The following is a 13,638-nucleotide window of genomic DNA, read 5'->3' as shown; positions in this document are numbered from 1 at the left end:
AAATTTAACATATGTTTTTGATAATTGCATACATATAAACTTTTATTGGAAACTTATCTTTCCAAAGGCTAGTTAAAAAAAGTGTGTTTGTTCCTTAGAGCAAAAGTTTCATAATGTAGTATATCAACAAGCATAATCAACAAGGATAATCAAGGTTATCATCATTGTATACAAGATATCTTTGGTGTTATATATTGGTTTAGAATTAGGAAAATTAATTTTAATCCATTCTCTGTGATTTACTAGCCAGAACACTCCAAGAAACTTTCTTAAGGCTATTTACCTCAGACAACTCTTTAGGGTTTCTAGTTATAGATGTCTGTAATCTACCCTGATGAAGTGCTACTAAAATCATACTTTTTTTTTTTAACATATGTAATGTTGAGTGTATATGTAAAATGTAAGTGCATTGCATATAATGACATCTAGAAAATAAAAATGCATAGTTTTGTCTATGCAATGTCTACTTGATTGACTAATAAAAATTTTGTTAAATTTTAATACTTATGTACAAGCATCACTAATTCAGAGTTAATTAAAGATAAGATTGTGATTTAATTTTTAAAGTTGAAAAATTTTGTTTGGAATTTTTATAGCTGCAGGAATATCAAGAAGAGAACGAACAGTTACAGTGGTGTATTAATGAGTTAGAAGATAATGTACAAAAGTAAGAGTTAAAGAATTTTTATGAGTTAGTGCCATAACTAGTTATAGAGAAAATCAAAATGATAAACTACCAAAATGTATTCATAATACAACATGATGCAATTGTTTATTTCTAACTACTTTTTTTTCACATGGGAAAGAAGAATAATCTGCTTAATTATAACTTATTTTGAGATGAATAAATAAATAATTTGTACTCAATTCTGGAAATGAAAATTTCAAAAGTGTATTGGACTTCGAGCAGAATTTACCTCCTGTAAAGGGAAGGACACTTTGGTCCTAAGAGTTTCAGGGATAAGAAATATAGCTGTAGGGAAACAGATTGGATGACATGTTTCAAAAAATATTGGTTTTCCTGTTGCCAGTTTATTTAAAGTGCTGCACGTTGTCATTCTGCTGATGATTTTCATTATGGTCAAAGGATAAGCTATATGCATTACTGCTAGAAAATCATTTCCCCCTCCCCCAAGAACGAGGCTAGAAGCAGTGTAATCCAATGTATAGACAACCTGCCCCCAAATCATGGAAATTTGTGTTCAGTTTGTGTATGTTATTTGCTGTGTATTCTGTACCACTCACTTTGTTTCCCACAAAGTTTTCTAAAAGAATACATTGAAAAGCTGCCACAGGTATACATTTTGAAGGATTTTCCTCATGAAGAATTCCCTAGTCCAATAAAAAGTTTGTCTTACTACACCTCCCCTGCCAAGGAAATGTCCCTTCAAAAACATCTTGGCTGACTGTGCCTTATCAGGAATTTTTCCACAAGAATTATATATATTTTCATATCCAATTGCTAGGGCACCATATAATTATAAAATAAGAAAATATTTCTGAAGAATACATAGATTTATTTTTTAAAAAATTGATTGGCGTTTTGATCTCCAGAAATAATTGTTAAGAGAATTGAGTTTAGTGATAAGAGTTCAAATTCTGATTCTAACATATACTGGCTGTGATGCTGAGTCACAGTGTGAACCTCTCAGTCTGTCAGGAAACTTTGGAATATTTGAGAATGCAGATATGAATAGGTACACAGTATCTTCCTCTACACCAAGGAAATAACAACTCCAAACACTGTTATTTTATATCATGATCATATACGTATGAAATGTCTTTAAAATAGATATACTTGTCTAAATATGTCAATGTATGTGAATATAGGAGTGGTTATATGCAAATATAAGTTTCTCAGAAAGAAGTGCTGTTTTTCCTGATATTTGTATCCCAGATGCCAAATACTCTCTGTCTTTGATCTCATGCCTTTGCATATTCCATGATTTGGAATTTGCCCCTTCCCCCCCCCCCCCCCCCCCCCGCCCCGGCTTGCAATCCCTAGCTCCAATCAAAGCTTATCCCAAAAAGCACTGTCTCTTACATAAGACTCTCTGTGTTCATTCTTTTTTAAAATTCCTTTCTTGTTATTTTGTATGTACACCAAATATACTGCATTCATTTATTTACCTGTGCATGTCATTTTCATTCTATTCAAATGACATCTCTTTGAAGTCATTTTTTAAAGTAAAGTACTGAATGTTGTAAGAAATTGTTAAATTAATTATAAAAAGTTTTTCAAGGCTTTGAATTGTTGACAATATATTTACTTTTTGCAGGATTAAAATGGAAACTTCCATACTTGAAGATTCAGTAAAAGAGCAAATGTGCAAAGATGAAAATTTTCAGAAAAAAATTTTGGATACTACTTTAGTAAGTCAGCTCTGGAATTTAGTTTTCCTCATTTAAAAAACACTTTTCTTTAAGTGGTAGAACAAGGGGAAAATTTTCATTGTAAAAAATCCAGTTGTTAATGTACTTTGATTTTCAAATATAATCCATATTGATTCAGGAAGCTGGTGGTATTAATCATTATGTTATGGAAGAGATGAACTTTTTTCTGTAAAAAGTTATTAATATTGGCATCACATCAGATTAAAAAGTTATTGTGAAGTTGCAAAAAGTGTTCATATTATGTAAAGAATTTTAAAAAGAAAATTCTCTTGTTGATAATGGTTATAATTCAAGTCTTCTTGCCCTAAAGTCTTTTAGCAAAGTTTTGATGTCAAATTAGTTGTCATAATTGAAATTTCTTACCAAATGAAGTATAAATTATTAATAAGGTTACTTTTTTGAATGAGTATTTGTTTGAACTAATTAGAACAATGTATCAAATTAAAACATTCCAGGTGATCAAAAATGGTAAGTCTTAATAGCCACACGTGAGGGTTCATCAAACTATACATTCATACATACACACACACACACACACACACACGCACGCACACACTCTTATATCTGATGTATTAACCCGTCAGTAAGTGCCCTTTTTGTGTCAACTGTCTGGAATTCTAAGTTGAAGGAAATCCAGTTTCTTCTTATTTTTTTTTTCTTTTATGTAGCATTTTATTTTTTCAAATATATGCAAAGATATTTCAGCATTTTCCCCTTGGCAAAACCTGGCATTCCAGATTTTTCTCCCTCTCTTTCCCCAATACATCAAGCAATCTAGTATAAGTTAAACATATGTAATGCTTTTAACATATTTCCATATTCTTCATGTTAAGCAAAAACAATAACATTGAAGAGGGAAAAGTATGAGAATTTTTTTAAAAAGTTTAAAATAGTATGTTTTGATCCATATTCAGTGCCCAAATTCTCTTTCTGGATGTGTATGTCACTTTCCATCACTAGTCTGTTAAAACTGTCTTCAATCATTGTTAAAAAGAGCCAAGTCCATCACAGTTGATTGTCACATAATCTTGTTACCTCTTGATTCTGCTTGTTTCACTCAGCATCTATTCATATAAATCTTTCCAGCCTTTCTAAAATCAACCTGTTTTTTTTTATTGAATGATATTTCATTACATTCATATATCATAACTTATTCACCCATTTCCCAACTGATGGGTATCTACTCAATTTCTAGTTTCACACCACTACAAACAGCACTGCTACAAACTATTTTTCACAAGTGAGTGCTTTTCTCTCTTGTATGTTCTCTTTGGGACCCAGTAGAGACAGTGCTGGGTAAAAGGGAATGCAGAGTTTGATAATTCTTTGGGCATAGTACCACATTGCACTCAAGAATAGTTAGATTATTTAATAACCCTAGGAGTAATGCATCAGTGTCCCAGTTTTCCCACATCCTTTTCATTATTTATCATCTTTTCCTGTCATCTTAACCAATCTGAGAGGTGGGAAATAATACATCAGCACTGTCTTAATTTGCACTTCTCTAGTTAGTAGTGATACACAATATTTTTAATATGATTAGAAATGGCTTTTATTTATCTGAAAACTGGCATATATAACCTTTGATCATTTATCAACTGGGGAGTGGTTTGTCGTCTTATAATTTTGAGTAAGTTTCTATATATTTTAGAAATGAAACCTTTATCAGAAACATTGGATGGAAATACTGTTTCCCAGCTTTCTGCTTGCTTCCTAGTCTTGGCTGCATTGGCTTTGTGCAAAAACATTTTTCTTTTTTTTTTAATAGCTTTTTTATTTACAAAATGCATGCAAACCATGGATCCAAGATGACTGACTTAAGGCAGGAACTTGCTAGACCTCAGACTCCTCCAAATTCATTTAAATAATGACTTGAAACAAATTTGACAAAATCAGAACACCCAAAAAGTTGTAGCAGAACATTTTCCAGCAACTTGGAAGTTCAGCAGAAAGGGTCTGTGACACCAGGGTGAGAGTCTTTGGGCAGGACACACCAGGGCAGGACACATGGATCCAGCCCTGGATCCAGGCTGGCCCATACCTGACCTCTGAATCAGTGCTATTTCCATGTAAATGAATTTTTTTTCTATTCTAAATCCATATTTTTTTTCCTCTGCCCTCTTTACAATAGGTCTCCATAAACTTGGTATCATCATTAAGAAAGAAAAGAATAGACTTTTGGTGTGAATTCTGAAACCAACTCATGCTCTTTCTTTGTTGAGAAATGTTGAAATGCTAATGCTAGAATTTAGTTTCCCCTACAGTCTCATGCCCTCTTATTTGCCCTCCTCACAACATGGTGTGAACCCTCTTAAGCTCTTATAAAAGAAGGGCTTATGAAGAATTGTTTTTAATTCTTTTCTGGACTATGAGTTACTCTCCACCTCACAGAATCTTCTCTATAATGGCTCCATCCTCCTCGTTATTTGTGAGTTCCAATAGAGAACTTATCTTGTCTCTTGTTAATTCATATATTTTGCAAATTGTGATAGATGTCTTGTCATGCTTCTTCCATGTCAGGAACTGAATGCTTATTCTGAAATTTTCATATATTCTTCATTCTTACTGCTATCCTGAATGTATTTCTATTTACCCCTTCTGATGTCTATTTTACCTCATTACCCTTGAAATAATAAGTGAAAATAACTATATATATAAAATAAATATATAATCAATTTCTAAAAAAACTTAAAATGCACATTTTTAAAAATTGAAACATGAGTTGTTGTTTTTTTATTTACCAAATATTTTAATTGTAAGAAAATATTCTAGAAGACTCTGGAGTAATTTTTTTCAGAAAAATACCTATTGTTTTTATGCTATAAAATATTAGCACTAGGATAAGAACTAATGAACTAATATCCAATAGAAATAGTTTTCTTTTTTACTTCTGTCCTTGATCATGAGTCCTTTCAAATTTAGAACCTATTTTTAGGAATTCAGAATAGTTCTTTGAATAACTGACTGAAATTTTAAAAAATGAAAGCTAACAGAATATAACAACAAACATAATTTTCAGGTTAGAATCAGGCATTTTTTTGTTAACTCTCTTGTTTTCTATTTGATTTAGACACAGGGAGCAGAAAAAGACAACTTAGGTAAACAAATGGAGGATCAACTTCAAGAACTGAAAGCTGAACTCTCCCAAATGAAAATCTCAAATGAAAAGTGTATGGCAGAACTAGAGACATATAGAGGTCGGAGTCAAGATAGTGAAGAATATGCAGGTCTTTATTTGACCTCCTCCTGGTTTGGAGTGACAGAACCCACAAATATTTGGAGTTTAACAGATTTGTATCAGAAGATATTTTGGAATAACTTCTGAAAAGGTCTGTTTCAATTAGGTGGGAGGAGGAGGGATATGGCAGCCAAGCACAGGCACAAAGTGTTGTGACATCAATGGGCCAGAAATCTAACAGGAAGCTTTTAGCCAAAATATGGCAGCATTGGCTACTCTGTCCTGGTTACAAGCTAGTGGATCAACAGATTAGCTGTGAGACATACAATACAAATATAAAAAGAAATAGTGAGCCTTCGAACCCCAGAATAACATGGAACTGGGCCATGCCGAGCCAGTATTGGAAGGAAGTCAGCAGCATTGGCCCAGGGAAGCCAAATGCCACTGTTACCTTTAGAGGATGGTTGAAATAATCTTCAAAATGAAAACTCTAAGGAATATTGCAACTAAATTTCAGAATTATTGGATTAAGGAGAAAATATTGTAAGCAGTCAGAAAGACCTAGCAGCTTCCATTTTAAAGAATGGATGGGCATAGAATCTGATATTGCAATATGCAAAGGAACTTGGATTACAGCCAAGAACAAATTAACCTGCAAGATTAAGCATTATTTTTCAGGGGAAAAGATGCACATTTAATTAAAAAAGGTAAATTTCATTACTTTCTGATAAAAAGACTGGAGTTGAACAAAAACTTTGATTTTGAAATACTGACCTCAAGAGAAGCATAAAAAATAAGAAGGAATAAAAATAACTTTCTTGTAAGAGTTAAAAAGCTTATATCTCTATATGAGAAAATGTTTTGAGATCTGTATCTCTGTTATGGATATAATGAAAAGGTGCAGATATAATTTGATACTGTTGTGATGATATAAAAAAAGAAACTAGAGGTGGAAAGGGGAATTATTCTGGAAGGAGTGGAAAATGGAGTTACAATGGGGTAAATTATATCTCATGGAGAGGCAAAAAAGACCTATTACAAATGAGGGAAAGAAGGGAAAGTAATGAATATTATGTGAATCTTGTTCTCATCAGATTTGGCTCAAATAGAATCAGACATATTTGGCTTCAAAGAAAAATTTGTGTCACTCTATAGTAAAATGGGAGGGAAAGTGGGAAAGTAAAATGGGAGGCTAATAGAAATGGGAACAGAAATAGAAGGGAAAAGGTATAAGAAAGGGAAAAGCATTGTAAAAGGGGAGGGTTATTTGAGGGAGGTAATAGTGAGCAAGGGAAAGAGGAAAGGAAAAAAAGTATAACTTGGGAAAAACAAGATGGCAGAAAATACAGAATTAGTCATTTTAACTGTGAATGTGAATGGGATAAACTCTCCCATAAAATGGAAGTGGAAAGCAAACTGGATTAAAAAAAAACTATAATATGTTGTTTACAAGAAACACAAAGTATGCAAAGTGATACATAAAGAGTAAAGGTAAAAGCTGGAATAGAATCTATTATGCTCCAGCTGAAGTAAAAAACAAAAAACAAAAAAACAAAAAGAGGCATAGTGATCCTGATCTCAGATCAAGCAAAAGTTAAAATAGATCTATTTTAAAAAGATAATGAAATTGCATCTTCCTAAAGAGGTCCATAAATAATATAGTAATATCAATACTAAACATACATCCACCAAGTGCTATAGCATCCACATTCCTAGAGGAGAATTTAAGAAAGCTGCAAGAAGAATTAGATAGCAAAACTATACCAGAAGGGATCTCAACCTTGTTCTCTCAGAATTAGATAAATTGAACCACAAAATAAAAAAGTAGCTAAGGAAGTAAATAGAATTCTAGAAAGTTAGGCATGATAAATCTTTGGAGAAAATTGGAGACAGAAAGGAATTTACTTTTTTCTTTGCAGTTCTTGGAACCTATAGAAAAATTGACCATGTATTAGGGCATAAAACCCTCAAAATTAAATGGACAAAGGCAGAAATAATCAGTGCACCTTTTTCAGATCATGATGCAATAAAAAGCTGAGGGAAAGTAGACCAAAAATTAGTTGGAAATGAAATTATTTAATCCTAAAGAATGAGTGGGTATATCATAATCATAATCCATAATTCCATCCAAGAAAATAACAATAAAAAAACATGCCAAAATTTATGGGATACAACCAAAGCACTTCTTAGGGGAAGTTTCATATCTCAAGATGCTTACTTTAATATAATTGGGGAAAAAAAATCAATGAATTGGGCAAGCAACTAAAAAAATGCTAGAAAAAAGAACAAATGAACTCCCCCCCCAATTAAATAATAAATTTGAAATTCTGAAAATAAAAGGGGGGATAAATAAAATCGAAAGTAAGAAAACTATTGAATTAATAAAACTGAGTTGGTTGATGAAAAAGCAACAAAATTGATGACTTATGTTAATATGATTAGAAAAAAGAAAATCTAATTGTTAGTCTCAAAAATGAAAAGGAACTTTACACAAGAAGAGGAAATTAGAACTATTGTTCTTAGGAGTTATTTTGCTTAATTTATATGTAAATTAAATCTGATAATCTAAAATGAAAAGGAGAAATACTTATAAAAATATAAATTGCCCAGATTAACAGATGAGTAAATAAATTACATAAATAATTCCAATTTAGAAAAAGAAATAGAACAAGCTATTACACAACTCCCTAAGAAAAATCTCTAAGGCCAAATGGATTTACATGTGAATTTTTCCAAACATTTAAAGAACAATTCCAATACTATGCAAACTATTTAGAAAAATAGGGAAAGAAGTCCTACCAAATTCCTTTTATGACACAGATGTGGTGCTTATATCTACACCAGGTAGGGTGAAAACAGAGAAAGAAAACTATAGACCAATTTGTCTAATGAATATTGATGCACAAATCTGGAATAAAATATTACCAAAGAGATTACAGCAAATTACCCCTACGATAATAATCATGACCAAGTAGGATTTATACCAGGAATACAGGGTTAGTTCAATATTAGGAAAACTATTAGCATAATTGGTTACCAATAACCAAACTAACAAAAATAATGATTATCTCAATAGATGCAGAAAAAGCATTTGAAAAAATCCAACACGGATTCCTATTAAAATTTTTAGGAATAAATGAGTTGCCCATTATAACTATTCAATGTTGTATTAGAAATGTTAGTTTTGGCAATGAGAAGAAAAAGAGATTAAATAAATTAAAGTAGATAACCACTCTTTGTACATTATGTGATAGTATATTTAGAAAATCCTACAGAATCAACTAAAACACTAATATAAACAATGCAAAAGTTTAGCAAAGTTGCAGAATACAAAACAAATGCACGTATATTGTCAGTGTCAGCAGCAAGAGATACAAAGAGAAATTCCATTTAAAATAACTATAGATAATACAAAATATTTGGGAGTCTACCTGCTAAGGCAAAGTCAGGAACTATATGAACACAATTACAAAACACTTATTAGACAAATAAAATCAGAAAAAATATCAAGTGTCTCTGGGTAGTCCGAGGAAATATAATAAAAATGGCAATACTACTTAAATTAATGTACTTATTCAAACTCCCAAGAAATTACTTCACACAGAAAAAATTCATCTCTAAGGCCAAAATGTCAAGAATTAAGGAAAAAAAATGTAAAAGAAGGTGGCCTAGCTATACCAGACCTAAAAATCTATTATAAAGCAGTGATCATCAAAACTGTTGTTACTAGTTAAGCAGTAAAGTAGATCAGTGAAATAGGTTAGGTTCACAGTACAAAATATTCAATGCCTATAGTAATCTAATGTTTGACAAACCAGAGAAAAACAAATTAAGAAAAATTTTAGATACCACCTAATATATGTCTCAGATTGGCTAAGATAACAAAAAAGATCATGACAAATGTTGGAGGAATATGGGAAACTGGAAACTGTGCATATCCTTTGATTTAGCAGTGTTTCAATTGTTTTCATAAAGGAGGGAAAAGTTCATAAAGGAGGGAAAGGAACTCACATGTGCAAAAATGTTTGTGTCAGCCCTTTTTGTAGTGGCAAGATTCAGGGAACCGAACCCATCAGTTGGTGAATGAATGTTATGGCATATTATTTTTTGTAAGAAATGATCAGCAGAATGATTTCAAAGTAGCCTGGAGAAACATGGACTGGTGCTAAGTGAAGTTAGTAGAACTAAGACAACATTGTACACAGCAGCAACAAGATTACACAGTGATCAATTCTTTTTAACAATATGATTCAGACCAATTCCAAGAATCTTGTGATGAAGAGAGTCATCTGCATCCAGAGAGAGAACTGTGGAAACACAACAGATGTGGTTCACAACATAGTATTCACTCTTTTTGGTATTTGCTTGCAGTTTGTTTTTCTTTCTCATTTTTTTTCCTTTTTTGATCTGATTTTACTTGTGTAGCATGATTTTAGAAATATGTATAGACAAATTGCACATATTTAACATGTATTGGATTATTTGCCATCTAAGGGAGGGGATGGGGAGAAGGGAGGGAAAATTTTGGAACACAATGTTTTTCAAGAGTAAAAGATGAAAATTAATCATGTATATGTTTTTAAATTAAAATGTTTTAAATTTAAAAAGTTACACATACCTTCCCATGTAGTGATGTAAACATTTTAACCTTTAAAAACACATTTTCTTCCCTTTTTTACCTTTTTTATGCTTCGTTTGAGTTCTTTATTTGGAGATCACATTTTCTATTCAGCTGATTGGTTCATCAAAAATAATTGAAAATCCGCTATTTCACTGCATATCCATCTTATTTCCTGAAAGAGAATGTTAAGTTTAGCTGGCTAGTTGATTCTTTGCCTAATCTAAACTCTTTTGCTCTCCATAGCATATTTCAGGCCCTTAGATACTTTAAGGTGGAAGGTGCTAGGTGCAGAATAATCCTGTTTGTGGCTCTTTGCTATTTAAATTGTTATTTTTCTGGCTGCTTGCAGTATTTTCTCATTTTTCTGATAATTCTGGAATTTAGCTATAATATACCTTGGAGTTTTCATTTTGGGGTCTCTTTCAGGAAGTGATCAATGGATACTTTCAATCAATCAATATTTTACTCTCTGCTTCTAGGATGTCAGGGCAGTCTTCTTTGATTTCTTGAAAGATGTTGTCTAGGATCTTTTTTGTGGTTTTCATATAGTCCAATAATTTTTAGATTGTCTCTCCTAGTTCTATTTTCCAGTCAGTTGTTTTTCCAATGAAGTATTTTACTTTTTCTTTTCTTTTTCTTCATTTTCTTTTTGGTTTTATTTGATTCTTGATGCCTCATTGAGTCATTCATCTCCATTTGTTCAGTTCTAATTTTTAGTGATTTATTTTTTTACTTAGCTTTATTATCTTCTTTTGCTTTTGGCCAGGTCAACTTTTAAATGAGTTTTTTTGATCTTTGGAGTTTTTTTTCCCATTTCACCAATTCTATTTTTAAAGTTGTTTTGTTCAGATATTTCCTGTTTCCTTTCTCCATTTTTCTTCTAGGTCTCTTTTAATATCCTTGTTGAATCCTTGCAAAAGAGCCTTTTGCATTGTACACCAATTCATATCACCCTTTGAGGCTTCATCTGGAGATATTTTGCCTTTAGTGTCCTAAAGTTTTGAGATCTGTTCTATTTCCATAATACCTATCTATTTAGTCAGATCTTTATTCCTTTTTTGCTCATTTTTAAAGGTTGAGGTCAGCTGTTAGAGCAAAAGGGAGATTGTCACAAGTTTCCTCTACTGGTGACAGGACTTTTATACCATCCTGGGGCCAGTATTGGGGCTTTCTTCCTGTGCTTCATGGGCATGCCCATGTTCTCCTTGTTATGCTGGGGTTAAGGAGCTCACTATGTGCCTTCTGTAATTGTATCAGCTAATCTGCTGATCCACTGGCTTCTGAATAAGGACAGAGTAACCAACAGTGTTGTTTTTCTTTAAGAAGCTTCTATCAGATTTTCTTTAAGAAGCTCCTATCAGATTTCTTGTGCAGAGCTCCTCCATCTTGAGCCTCCCTGCCCTGGGCATTTCCTGAACCTCTTACATTCCCCCTTACAGACACTTCCCCCACCCTACCTCTTGCTTGATTGAGACAGACCTTTCCTGAAGTTCTTCCAAAATATCGACAGCTGGAAATTTGTTACATTCCCAATATTTGTGGTTTCTATTACTCTAAAGTTCACTCAGAGACTTGATGTGACGTTGATTCTGAGGGAAATCAGGATGAGCTCAAAGACCTGTCTACTCTTCCTCCATCTTGGCTCCATTCCCAATATTAAATTTTTATTTCAGAAGTTAATATTGGAACATATCTAAGTGTCAGAACTCTTTCAGATGAAAAGAATTTAGAAGTTCGAAAGGAAAGGCCTGTAACACCAAGGTCTTAACATGAAACAACCCAGGCCCAGCCCTAGCTCTAACACCAGACCCTATTTGACCTCTGAATCAATGGTGGTGCTGATGGCTTCCAGACTTCTCAGCCCAGAGACATAAAAATAATGACCTAGAAGATCAGAAGAAAATGTCTGCAGCAGAGACCTGGCCCTAGCTCCAGATCCTCTCCATACCCCAGTGTTAGTGACATGGGACCTTCAGCAGCAGTGCTGGAGACTTCTGGACTTTTCAGCCTTGGGACACCAGGGAGAACTCAAAAGGTCAGTGGGAAAGGTCTGTGGAACCAAGTGAGCACCTAGTGTCCAAACCCAGTATAGACTGTGTCAGTGCAGACTCAGACCTAGACACAGACCCAGCCTCAGATTCAGATTCAGCCCCACCCAGACCTCTGAATCAGTGGCAGTATTGGTGACTTTCAGACATCTCAGCTCAGACACATCAAAGAGGACTTGGAAAGTCAGCAAAAAAGGTCTGGAACCAGAGTGGGAGTGTGGCACATAAGCCCAATGCAGGCTGCACCAGCACAGGCCGTGGCCCCTGCCCTGACCCTGACCTAACCCAACCCGAATCCAGCCTTGGCTGGATTAAAATTTTAGCAAGATAAGACCTCTGAATTAGCAGCCTCCTGAAATTCTCAGCCCTGGGAACACAAGTGTGGACTCAGAAGGTCAGTGAAAGAGGGTCAGTGGCAAGAAGATGGGAGTCTGATGTGTAATCCCAGTTTAGGACCCCCCAGTCCCAGGTACTGTGCATCACCAAAGCAGAGCTTGGTTGATTCGGCATACTAGATCTTTAAGCTGCAATGGGGAGGGACAGTCCTAACATCTGCAAAAATGCCTGAAGCTTAGGACAGTGCACCCTTCCCTGGAAAGTGAGCCCTACTTTAACAAAGAGTTAAAAGCAGAGTATATGTAGATAAGAGTAGTGAAAATGTCAGTATGGAAAATAGAGAATATTCTATGATGGTACAGTTAATTGATCCTATTGTTCTAGGGAAAAATGAATTTGGAATAGCAACTTGTAATAACAATTCACTTAGATAATCCCTTCTCTCATTGAAGAGTTTGGGACACTTCATATGCCAACAGGTAGAGGTGCTTTTTTTGTAATTTGATTTTGTCTATTTTTTTTTGATACAAGGAAAGTGTGAGAGGAGAAAGGAGTTTGGGAAATCATGAAAGGACAGATATGTGTCTCAAGATATCTATTAAGAATATCAATTAAGCTTAATAATTTTGTTTTAAAATATTCTTAATATCTCTAGAGGAAAATATATCCAAAGATGGGTATGTACATCATTGCTGGAGTTGCAGCTATTATGGCAATCTTAGAATTGGAGGTGTATAAGGGAATTTGAAAAAAATCATCTAGGCCAAAACTTATTAAAAGTGAATGGAGAAGGGAGTGGAGCCAAGATGGAGGAGAAGGCACACGCGACTTTCTGAGCCTCTCTCATACCCTCACTACTAATTATTAAATTAAGCCTCAAAAAATAGCACTTAACTGGTAAAATTAATGAAGATTGGAAGTGCAACAATTTACCAGCCAAAGATAATCTGGAAGATCACCAGAAAAGGTTTGTCCTGAGCTGCAAGAGTAGACCAACGCAAGCAGAGATAGAACCAGAGGCTAGTGTTTGGAGTGGACCAGGGGCAGGGGTGGTCTCCATG

The sequence above is a fragment of the Sarcophilus harrisii genome, chromosome 5 (genome assembly GCF_902635505.1).
Source record: "Sarcophilus harrisii chromosome 5, mSarHar1.11, whole genome shotgun sequence".
Classification (NCBI taxonomy): Eukaryota; Metazoa; Chordata; class Mammalia; order Dasyuromorphia; family Dasyuridae; genus Sarcophilus; species Sarcophilus harrisii.
Note: the sequence above shows the minus strand (reverse complement) of the source record.